The 12,091-nt window shown below is 34.4% G+C and overlaps 1 protein-coding gene across 5 annotated transcripts in view; it reads left to right on the plus strand.

The window, feature by feature from the left end:
* Positions 1 to 12,091, plus strand: part of LOC127873054 (1-phosphatidylinositol 4,5-bisphosphate phosphodiesterase beta-1-like) — a 167,791-nt gene that overhangs the window by 34,911 nt on the left and 120,789 nt on the right. The gene's annotated exons all lie outside the window — the stretch shown is intronic.

Genomic DNA, 12,091 nt, shown 5'->3' on the forward strand with positions numbered 1-12,091 from the left:
ATTATTGGAAATTTAAAGGTCGACATCATTTTTGATGCAGAGAAAGTAACAAAACTATAATTTTCATTTTTATTTCTTGAATTTATTACCAAAGATTTGAGATAAACATTAGACAAGCTGGGGATTCAATCAAATGTAAAGTATAATAATTGCAATAGGTTATGTAATGCTTACATTTTGCAAATACACAAATGTATGTGACTGTGATGCCAAAAGGGTTAAGTTTGTTATGATTTTGATGGGTTATGTCCCTAATTGGTGCAATTGTGAATATAACTGTTGCATGCCTCATTTGAGCTTTCAACTGCTACCTTAGTAGCAATCTTGTATAGTTATGACGTTGTGAAGCTTAGCTAATGACACTTTCAAGTTGCAGAGCAAAACTTGTTTGTGGCTTGTTGACCAATTTAACAATTTCAAATTCCTGACATTTAAAGAGACATTTACAGTATTTATGTATGTACTACTATTGAAGGTACTGCCTTTTGTACTCACAGTCCTCTACTCGATTCATTTGGCTCCTATTTTTAGTGCATGTAAATGGTACATTAACATATTGTACATTTGTGCATGAAAATAAAGTTAAACATACGGTAATCTTTAGCATGGATTTGCATCAAAGCTTAATTTCAGGGTGCAAAGGAGTCATAGAAATGGACTTTGCATTGTGAAAAGGGGGTTAAATACATGTGCATAAAGTGTTGTCCCAGATTAACATGTCCAGTCCACAGAGGCTAATCAGGAAAAACACTTTCGACCTATACTGGAATTTTGCCAAGAAGAGACTTTCTTTAAACAGAAAATATCATAAAAGCAGACAGTTTAGTCCCTGATTAGCCTGTGCGGACTGCAATCTGGGACGACACTTTGCGCACATGCATATGACCCCTTTTTCACAGAGCACAGCCCATATTTTGGGGTCCAGTCAATACAAGTGGGGGTCCAATCCTTTTATATTAAACTGAACTTGTATACATTTGCAGAATTGTTTAGTGTTATCAGTAGGGTTACTTATTATACCCCCATTACCATTGGTAATGGAGGATATATAGGAGCCACTTTGTCGGTTTGTCTGTCAGTCTGTTGGGCCGTAAATGAGCTTGTCCGGGCCATAACTATATCGTTCATTATGAGATTTTAAAATCATTTGGCACATTTGTTCACCATAAATGGACGGTGTGTCGCACGAAAGAATTACGTCTATATCTCCAAGGTGAACGTCATACTTTGAGTTCAAAGGTAAAAAGTTGCCATAAATGAGCTTGTCCAGGTCATAACCATGTTGTTCATTGTGAGATTTTAAAATCATCTGGCACATTTGTTCACCATCATTGGACGGTGTGTTGTGCGAAAGAATTACATTGATATTTCCAAGGTCAAAGTCACACTTTGAGTTCAAAGGTAAAAAATGACCATAAATGAGCTTGTCCAGGACATAATTATGTTGTTCATTGTGTAATTGTTAAATCATTTGGCACATTTGTTCACCATCATTGGAAGGTGTGTCCTGCGAAAGAATTACGTCAAAATCTCCAAGGGCAAGGTCACACTTTGAGTTAAAAGGCCATAAATGAGCTTGTCCGGGCCATAACTATGTCGTTTCATTGTGAGATTTTAAAATCATTGGGCACATTTGTTTACCATTATTTTACGGTGTGTCATACGAAAGAATTACGTAGATATCTGCAACATCAAGGTCACACTCTGAGTTCAAAGGTCAAAAATGGCCATAAATGATCTTGTCCGGGCCATAACTATGTCATTCATTGTGAGATTTTAAAATTACTTTGTACATTTGTTCACAATCATTGGACGATGTGTCATGCGAAAGAATTGCGTCGATATCTCCAAGGTCAAGGTCACACTTGGAGTTCAAAAGTGAAATATGGCCATAAATGAGCTTGTCTGGGCCATAACTATGTCATTCATTTTGAGATTTTAAAATGACTCTGTACATTAACTTTGTTCACAGTCATTGGAGGGCGTGCCATGCGAAAGAATTCAATAGTTCAAAGGTCAAAATGGCCATAAATGATAATGGCATAATAATTCTTAAAATAGCCATAAATTAGATTCACTTGTTTTGTGCAGACAACATGCAAAATAGTCTGTGTAAATGCAGCACGTGGTGGTATATATGTCATGTCTGTGACAAAGCTCTTGTGAAATTTTCTGTAAACAATTCAACAAGAACATTTATTGAAACTGCATACTTTTTTTTTTTACATTATTTGAAATGTATAATTAAAAATAATCACAGGAGTCTTATACCAGTCATGTTACAATTTCTTTAGTCATATCAGAAACTTTAGTTTTTATCTGATTATTAATAATTGATTACTATGGAAATGTAAAATTCTTATATGTGTGTTTTTGTATAGCATAGTTACTGTGATCATGTGATCCACAAGTTGTACAGTGTGCACCCAAGTCAACCATTATCGGGTTGTGGGTATACATTTACATGAGTTCATAAAGCAATTGAGTTTTTAAACTATTGAAGTAAGACAAGTATTAAACACTTATTAGTGGCATTGTATATACAGGTTTATGACTGAAGCTTCCAATATTTGATGTACTTCTAATTAAAGATCTAGTTTGAAGCCATCCCTGCAGCATAATTGAATGGTGGATATTTTATTGATCAAAAAACATTTAATGGTATGTTATTATCTGCCATAAATTTTGTTTGGTATAACATTATTTGATCTTTAACTGCTTAGGCTTTTGACAATAGGTTGGTTTTCAAAATGTAACTGTTTTAGATAAATTTATTCATTAGGGATATAAATGAGATACATTTATGTTCAGTTGATTAAAAAAGATTTCACCAATCAAGATTGATAATAAAAGCCATGCACTTCTTAATCTAACATGTTACACAAATGTATGCATGAACCTGATAATGTCTAAGTGGAGTTGAACATGAAACTATTGAAATGTGAATGGACTTGTTCACAGTTTAGTGAAATGGCTTTAAAAAAATGTCATAAATTAAAAAAGAATGTATCCATTATTTTCAAAGAAGCAAAATACCACGAGAGAAAATGTCTCAAATAAATGTTCATTTTTGAAAGTCATCTATTTAAACTGGAAATTAATGAAGTGTTTGTAATGTTTTTAATTGAGAATTTAGAAAAACTTGTCTTAGTGACAACATATTTTAAGGGCCTGCTTGGTGTAGAAGAAGCATGTGATCAAGTCTCAAACACATACAACAGTTCCATGCAAATTCCTGGTTATCAATATGTTTATACACTTCAACACCGTTATTTCGAAGTCGTCGGGACCGTTAAAAAAACTTCGGATTAACGATAATTCGAAATAAACATTTGACAGACGACTTCTGAGGATTCTGTAATAATAAAACGTTGTGGAATTCGCATGGTTCAGTTCAACGCTACTATTAATAATTGTTTACTTAAAAAAAGTAAACTAGTCAGATTGCAATAGATTTCTACTTGTAACAAACGAAGGAATAAAACGATTCTTGTTCTTCTTTTTAAGTTTTTGTAAGTACAGAACAGATTAAATATAATGAATATGCGCTAATTATCTGAACATATAAAATATAACGAATAGCACAAATTATCAGACCATATAAAATATAACGAATAGCACAAATTGTCATACATGTAAATACAGATGAATACATTTTCGGAAATGAATTAACGGATTGAAGAACCGTAACAAACGGTAAAAGAAAGTAACAAACGGGGGAATAAAACGATTCTGTATCTTGTTTTTATTTTTCTCTATTTACAGAACATATAAAATAAAACGAATAGCACAAATTATCAGACATACATACATATGAATACATTTTCGGAAATGAACCTTTTTTTTTAAATAATACGCGATGTCTCTCTGAACACCGGCGTTCGCGCAGACGACAAAGGTGTAATTATCGGCTTTTGACGCGCCACGACAAAGGTGTGAAATTACGCTCAGTATTTTGCAGTTTTGACTTCGGATTAAAGATTGATAATTAGGTGCGAATTATAGTGTTGGGACCGAAAATATCACTTCGAATTAACGATTTCTTCGGTTAAACGAAGTTCGGATTAACAATGAAATTTTACATTAAACAAAGAAGAACCAAAATCGGGACCGGAAAAATACTTCGAAATAACGGTGACTTCGGATTATCGGTGTTCGAAATAACGGTGTTGAAGTGTATGTTTTATTTCACTTTAAACATTTAAAAAGGCATTCCCTAGAACATTTAGAGTATAGAATCTGAAGGTGCTAGCCTTTGGTAAACTTAGCTTGATACTTTTAGGTATGCAAGACTTCTTGAATGGATCCAGCTTGGCATAAGCAGAGTTTTATCTTGGTTAAAATGACAATTTTGTTTTATAAATCCATACATTAAGTCTGATTGTTTTTAGCTCACCTGAGCACTACGTGCTCATGGTGAGCTTTTGTGATCGCATTTTGTCCGGCGTGCGTCGTCCGTTGTCAACATTTTGCCTTGTGAACACTCTAGAGGCCACATTTATTGTCTGATCTTCATGAAATTTGGTCAGAACATTTGTCCCATTGATACCTCGACTTAGTTCGAAAGTGGGTCATGCTGGGTCAAAAACTAGGTCACTAGGTCAAAGAAAAAAAACAACTTGGGTACACTGTAGAACTGTCACATTTGATGCCCAATCTTTATGTAACTTTGTCAAAATGTTTGTCTAAATGATATGTTGGTTGAGTTCAAAAATGGTTCCGGTCCGTTGAAAAACATGGCCACCAGGGGGCGGGGCAGTATTCCTTATATGGCTATAGAGAAACCTTGTGAACACTCCAGAAGTCACAATTTTTGCCCAATCATCATGAAACTTGGTCAAAACACTGGTTTCGTTGATATCTCGGTCGAGTTCGAAAATAGTCCAGATCGGTGAAAAAACATGGCCCCCAGGGGGCAGGGCAGTTTTCCTTATTAACTATAGTAAAACCTTGTTAACAATCTAGAGGCCACATTTATTGTCCGACCTTCATGAAATTTGGTTGGAAGATTGGTCTCGATTATATCTTGGATGAGTTCGAAATGGTTATGTTTGCTTGAAAAATATGGCTGCCAAGGGGCGGGGCATTTTTCCTTATATGGCTATATATGGCTATAGTAAAACCTTGTGAACACTCTAGAGGCCACAATTATTGTCCAATCTTCATGAAATTTGGTCAGAAGATTGGTCTCAATGATATCTTGAATGAGTTCGAAAATGGTTATGTTTGCTTGAAAAACATGGCTGCAAAGCGGCGGGGCATTTTTCCTTATATGGCTTTATATATGGCTATAGTAAAATCTTGTTAACATTCTAGAGGCCACATTTAATGTCCGATCTTCATGAAACTTGGTCAGAAGATTCACCCCAATAATATCTTGGACGAGTTAAAAATGATGCTGATTGGTTGAAAAACATGGCTGCCAGGGGGCGGGGCATTTTTCCGTATATGGCTTTAGTAAAAACTTGTTAACACTCGAGAGGCCACATTTATTTTCCGATCTTCATGAAGCTTGGTCAGAAGATTCATCCTAATGATATCTTGGATGAGTTCGAAAATGGTTTCAATTGCTTAAAAAACATGGCCACCAGGGGGCGGGGCATTTTTCGTAATATGGCTATATATCATGCTTTTGTAAAACCTTGTTAACACTCTAGAAGCCACATTTATTGTCCGATCATCATGAAACTTGGTCAGATGATTTGTCCCAATGATATCTTGGATGAGTTCAAAAATGGTTCCGGTTGGTGGAAAAACATCGCTGCCAAGTGGGCGTGGCATTTTTCCTTATAAAGCTATAGTTAAACCTTGTTAACACTCTAGAAGCCATATTTATTGTACGATCATCATGAAACTATGTCAGAAGATTTGTCCCAATGATATTTTGGACAAGTTCGAAAGTGGTTCCAGTTGCTTGAAAAACATGGCCACCAGTGGGCAGGGCATTTTTCCTTATATGGACTTGGTAAGTTGGTAAGAACATATTGTTCTAATGACATCTTGGGCTGCACAGAACAGGCCAGTTCCTTTGAATCTCAGGTGAGCGACCTGGACCCTGAAAGGCCCTCTTGTTTTGTCTTTCCTTAATTGTTGTCCCATGGCATAGAGTTGTTCTGCTCGCATATATTACTAAATAATCTTCTGTTGTTTGATTACTTTTTCTGGATGTTGCATTTTTCACACTAAAAAGACCTAATTGTATATAAACACATCTGTAAGTTGTATTGCTCACACTTAAATAGACAATATATCCACCTGTTGAAGCTTCAATTAGTTAAGAAACGGTGTGTAACTGTCGTGAGCTTGATTTAGTTTATGTTGTTAAATGATAGGCTCTCTGTTACTGTACTATGTGTATTTTACTATTGATTGCAAATGAATTATATATTAGCCTCACTCTAGGACAATCCTCTTAATGCATGTGCATAAAGTATCGTCCTAGATTAGCCTATGCATTTGGCACAGGCTAATCAGGGACAACAATTTCTGCCTAAATTGGATTTTTGTTAAGACGAGACTTCCTTTACACAAATCATTCCATTAAAGCGGGAAATGTTCTCACTCATTAGGCTGTAATAATAATAAACAATGTACATGTATGATGTTACAAAATGTGTCAGCTCTCATATCAGATGCTTTTGCACATTGAAAACTTGTCTTGTATTAAAAAACATGAGGGTTCGTGCAAAATATTATTTCCTGATGTTGTTCACGTCATTTTACCTAAGAAACGCGGTACAGTTGGTCAGTGAAAGAGCCAATGAAAACGCTCACTATGTTTTATCAAACATGTGTAAGATAAGATTAGTTGTGATAATTTTTGTTGTATTACATGGGAAACAAGGTGCAGCATGTGATATCAAATTTTACCTTTACAATACAGTATGTTATTACCCCCGAATCCTTCTAATAACTGTAAATTACAGAACAATTGAGTTGTGTTCTGAGAAAACTTGGCATAATGCATGTGCATAAAGTGTTGCCCCAGATAAGCCTGTGCAATCTGCACAGGCTAATCAGGGACAACACTTTCCGCTTTTATGACAGTTTTCGTTGAAATGAAGTCTCTTTTTAGCAAAAATCCAATTAAGAAAGAAAGTGTCTTCCCTGATTAGCCTGTGCGGACTGCAAAGGCTGATCTGGGACGACACTTTACACACATGCATTATGCCTAGTTTTCTCAGAACACGACTCAATTTATAGTTATTTATAGCTTTAACACATTGATTTGAGCCTGGTTTGGAGAAAACTGAGCCTTTTTTTTCGGTGTCATCCCTGATTTGCATTTGCAGCCCGCACAGGCTAATCATTGACGACACTTTTTGCCTTAATTTGATTTTAGTACTGAAGAGACTTCCTTAAATAAAAAATACCATAAATACCATGAAAAATGAAATGTGTCCCCCTGATAAGTGTGTGTCGACTGCACAGGCTAATCTTGGCTAACCCTTTTGGCCCCTGCTTTAAGCCCAGTTATCCAAAAGAGAGGCTCTATTTATATGTTGTTTACTTTTAGCTTACACACATTTATTTTAGCCTTTGGTGGCTATAGGTGTATATTTATCACTGACACTATTATATTTCTTCCCTCAGGAATTGGCCAAGGTAACAGCTGCTAGTTACAGTTACTATGAAGGAGCACTGCTAATACACCCATACTTGTTATGCTTGTACCCCAATATTTAACCCATTTATGCCTAGTGGACTCTCCCATCCTTCTAAATTAGATCAATTTATTTCCAAAATTAGGGATGTCTAGTATATTTATTTCTATATTTAGAATATTTCTTACAGAAATTCCTTTCAGCAAACAGCGCAGATCCTGATGAGATGCCGCATCATGCCGCTTCTCATCTGGGTCTACGCTGTTTGCCAAGGCCTTTTTTCTAGACGCTAGGCATAAATTTGTGAAAAAGCAATAACACTCTCTAACTCTTGTTCCTTATATTGCATTTGATACTCTTTTGGTCAGCATGTGATTATTGGCACCATTATATTATAAGATAGCAGTAAATTTCCTCTTAATTGTGCCTTCAGGGTGTTTGGAATGTTTTTGTGAAGAATATGCTAATGCTAACTGTGTCTTACAATCAAACGTGTAAGTCAAATGCTGACATAATAAATTAGCATATACTTTTTCTTGTCATATTCTGGTAGCTTGTGTAAATCTGTAAAATTGATGGAGTTTTGCAGAAGACTTGCTTCATACTTCTTTCTATTAGTACCATGTACATTTTCAGTATCCAACATATATTTACATGTGGTTTTCTATGATTATCCCTATTTAGATATAACATTTGTATGTTATTATTGACTTGTACTGTTTTTGACCAAAAGATAATCTGTATAACCAGAAAATGCTCGCAGTTAGTTAGATGTATAGAAATGATGCTGTCAAAATGCAATGTTTATTGATTGTTTTACTTATTCAGCCCATAGTTGCATGCTGTCCCAAAAACTGTTCACTGAGCCTTACAGAAAGTTAAAAATAACATACCTATAGTACATTTATGAACAAATGAGTCGCGTTCTGAGAAAACTGGGCATAATGAACAGGCTAATCAGGGACGACACTTTCCACTTAAACTAGATTTTCGGTAAAAAGGGACTTCTTTTAAACGAAAAATACCATTTAAGCGGAAAGTGTCACCCCTGATTGGCCTGTGCGGACTGCACAGGCTAATCGAGGAAGACACTTTACGCACATGCATTTTGCCCAATTGTCACAGAACAAGACACAAATGGTTTGGTTTTGCATTTTTGATGATCCTAGTTGGAGTCATTCTTATTTAACATCCTACCACAAGTATAAATGCTAAGCACGAGGCCGTTAGATTTGTTAATTTCATTAATTCTACTTGTTTTCCTTCAATCTTTCCATCCCCTTTTACGTAAAGTACATATCCATAATAAATTTCAATGTGTAGTGACCTAAAGTTTTTTTCATAATTTAAGTGTTTTAATATTATATTAAAATGTGTCCATAATTTAAATTTAGTCATGATCTTAATTTAGTCATAATTTAAATTTAGTCATAATTTACATTCGTCTTAAGTTTTCCACCTTCTTATGGCCATTTAGATTTAATTTTACTGGCTGAAGGCCATTTTGGCAAGTGAAGTTTATTTAACAATATTGGACTTATTTTCTTGACATGCTATACTAATTACATACAGTTCATCTTCATGTTGAGAAAAACTGCGTTTAAAACAGCAAGCCAACTGGCAGCCTTATTGGATTAGTCTGTTGATCTAAATTCCTTTTTCATTTCCAATTGCATTGAATGATGTTAAAAAACTGTGTCCAAACTTTATGTAGACCTTTATAAGATAACATAACTCTAAAAAAAAGCTATGACTCAAAGTTCAGCACATATAATGCCAAATCTCTTGTTACATCTGTGTCAAAACAGTGCTTTGGGGTATTTGTCACCTTCAGTGATAGCTCTAGTAAAATATTGGGTCTATACAAATGTCAATATTGTCACATTATTGTCCATCAGCAGCTAAAAATGTCAAGGTCACAGTTTAAAGGGCATTGTTCACAGATTTTCAAAATGACAGTTTTCTAACTTTTTGTCAAAAATGTATAAGTAAAAGAGCTTTGTACATCAGTGAACAAAATAACACTTATGATTTAGACTAGTAATGAAAACAAAGTTTTGTTTATGAAAAATCATCATTTGAAATATGTAATATTACATTAATAACTAAAATGAAACAATTGAATCATATTTTAATATTTAGGAATCAGTTATTTAAAGAATCCAATGTGTCCCAACATATAACAGTCAAGATAGCCGAGTGGTTAAGGTTATAGCCTTTTAATGTAAAGGGCAATGGTTGGAGCCCTAATGTAGACATATTTTTTTCTTTATTTTTTTTCTTAACTTATAGTCTTGTTATTGTAATGGAGCTGTATAGATTTTAATGCAAATAGTTCAGTTAGGTGGTTTGACAGTCATGTCATTTATTAACTGTAACATTTATAATAACATTTTTATGTTTTGAGGTTTAGACAAAGGGCACTACAATTCACTTTGGGTATTAATGTATTATCTCTGATTGTGGTTAGATAGAAACTATTATGAAATGATATACTGGAGACTTAGTGTCCGGAAATAATTTCATTCCCCCATTTGTACCTAATTTCCACTTATATAATGATTTTGCCATTTGTAAATCCCATTGGAATTTTGGTAGCTTTTATAGATACTAATAGCTGTAAATGATGTGGCTGTGAAAGAACCTTCGAACAAACGCAAACAATAATATTTATCTTGACAGTAAAAGCTCTTGTTTCAACTGATGCTGTATAATGCAGTATAATAAACAAAATATGTGTTTCCGAAAGTAGTAAAAACGTGAAATCATTTTACAGAATTATTATTATTGGTAATTTTTTTTTTATTTACAAGATGGAACAAAGAATAATATATTTTTTGTATAAATTAAACTTAAAAAGAGGAAAGCGCCGTAAAAATCAACTATTTAGATAAAAATTAAAGGCTTTTCACAATTGTAAAGAATATTATGACATTTTAGAAAGTTTTAAATTGCACTTAGCGTAGCCATTAAATAAGATGTTCATTTAAAGTCCAAGAAAACAAAACATTATTAAAAAAGGTACCTTTTATAGCCGCAGTAATGAATTGTAGAATACAGCTATGCTGATTCTCTTCAAGAATAGGCAGTATCACAAATTAAAAAAGTCAAAAGTTGGGATAGCTCTGACATTTCTGATCTTGGAATTATTTTTGTGCCCCTGGGTTTGTACTGGTGCCAAGAGTCATATAGCAATTTGCCTGTCCATTATTGCGTCCTTCTATCAATCAGTCTTTACCAGAGTAACACATTTTTCATATACCATCAATAATCCTTCCTAAGATGGATTGATACTTGCATGGTTGATTTCTTAACACACCAACGTCACTTGACTTCATTTGACCTTGACCTTGAACCAATTTTTGGAGTAAGACTGATTTTAGGGTTACCCAAAATAAATTGTTGGGTCTAACCTCAAACCGCTTACTACAAAGCTTTGATGCAGTATTAATGTTATCTATGAACACTTTCAACACAACTTCATCACCTGACCTCACTTTGACTTTGACATTCAGCTACTTTTTAACTTAATCTAATACAAAAGTCTCGCTTAACCCAAATGAGAGTTATATAAACATCAGTACTGCCTTCTAAAAAAGTTTGATAATTCCATCCAAAACTGAGCACATTCACATCACCAGACTTCATCTGTCCTTGACATTGACCTTTCTTTGGACTCAGACTTATTCAAATGCTTCAATGAATGCATACTGACAAGGCAGCCAACGAGGGTATCCGTGTTTATAGAATGCTGCATCTTGTCTTTGTTTTGATCACAGATTTAAATTGTGTCTTGTTCTGAGAAAACTTAGCTTAATGCATGTGCGTAAAGTGTGGTCCCAGATTAGCCTCTGCAGTCCGCACAGGGACGACACTTTCCGCTTAAACTAGATTTTTCGGTAAAAACGGACTTCCTTTAAACGCAAAATACCATTAAAGCGGAAAGTGTTGTCACTGATTAGCCTGTGCGGACTGCACAGACTAATCTGGTATGACACTTTACCCACATGTATTTTGCCATGTTTTCTCAGAACGCTACACAATTGTCCAGATAGCTAGTCCTTAAATTGTCTTGACTGTGTCGTGGCAATGTTTGTATTGTTTTCCCTGGGTTAGTTTTCAGAATAGCTTTGTTATGGGATTGTTTTGATAACATACATTAACTAAGTGTTAATTCCTTGAATATAACTTGCACTAAGTTTGAAGTTTGAGGTGTTGTATTGTAACACTGTGCATTTAATTTTTGCATAACAAAACAATTTCAGCATTTATATTATCTACATATTTATACATATATTGATGTATAATCAAATAGGCCACTGAATTGATACTGACAAGGCTTTGAGAAAAATGTTAAAATTTACTGTGTATCATAAAGAAAATATATTTTTAAAAGTTGAAACTGTTTATACATGTAGTAAAATGTCAATCACTGATGTATTTTTTTTTGTATTATAGAGGTACATTGAAAGTAGCTTGACAACACT

This window comes from Dreissena polymorpha, chromosome 3 (assembly GCF_020536995.1).
Source record: "Dreissena polymorpha isolate Duluth1 chromosome 3, UMN_Dpol_1.0, whole genome shotgun sequence".
NCBI lineage: Eukaryota > Metazoa > Mollusca > Bivalvia > Myida > Dreissenidae > Dreissena > Dreissena polymorpha.